Raw genomic sequence first — 341 nt, forward strand, 5'->3', positions numbered from 1 at the left:
TTTTTTGATGGAGTCTCGCTCTGTTGCCCAGGCTGGAGTGCAGTGGTGCCATCTCAGCTCACTGCAACCTCTGCCTCCTGAGTTGAAGCAATTATCATTCCTCAGCCTCCCGGGTAGCCGGGATTACAGGCATACGCCACCACACTCAGCTAATTTTTGTATTTTTGGTAGAGATGGAGTTTAACCATGGTGGCCAGGCTGGTCTCGAACTCCTGGCCTCAAGTGGTCCGCTCGCCTTAGCCTCCCAAAATGTTGGGAGTACAGGCATGAGCCACCGTGCCCGGCCCTGTTGTAGGTTTAAATGGCATCATCTCCATGAAAATCCCTGGCAAGCAGCAGGT

Source organism: Mandrillus leucophaeus, unplaced genomic scaffold (genome assembly GCF_000951045.1).
Source record: "Mandrillus leucophaeus isolate KB7577 unplaced genomic scaffold, Mleu.le_1.0 Scaffold1038, whole genome shotgun sequence".
NCBI classification, from domain to species: Eukaryota; Metazoa; Chordata; class Mammalia; order Primates; family Cercopithecidae; genus Mandrillus; species Mandrillus leucophaeus.